Source organism: Penaeus monodon, chromosome 21, assembly GCF_015228065.2.
Source record: "Penaeus monodon isolate SGIC_2016 chromosome 21, NSTDA_Pmon_1, whole genome shotgun sequence".
Lineage (NCBI taxonomy): Eukaryota > Metazoa > Arthropoda > Malacostraca > Decapoda > Penaeidae > Penaeus > Penaeus monodon.
The window spans coordinates 21445403-21445793 of NC_051406.1; positions in this window are offsets into that span (position 1 = coordinate 21445403).

Below are 391 nucleotides of genomic sequence, written 5' to 3' on the forward strand. Positions count from 1 at the left end.
CTAACAAGTCCCTATGGAAGCGCATCATCACAGTCCCGATTCCCCCAACAAATCCACTTAATTCTCTCGACGACCTTAACCTCAACCCTATTTCGTGGAAATAAGAAAAAAAAAATCGAGAGAAAAATTGCAAGAGAAATGAGGAATGTTTTATATACAGGATTCTGTAACAACTTGTGATAGAAATCCCCCAATCATGCTTCATCGAACAGGAAGCAGATATATACTATAAAGAGCACGGGTATGATATTCTAATTCAATAAATTAGCCGTTTCGTCCATGACAGAACACTGTCATGACGCTTTAAGTCGCTCCTCTGTGGTGAATCTGTTAGGAGTGGTTATCAAAGAAGATCTGAAGTGGTTCAGTAACACTAGAAAAATAATTTTAA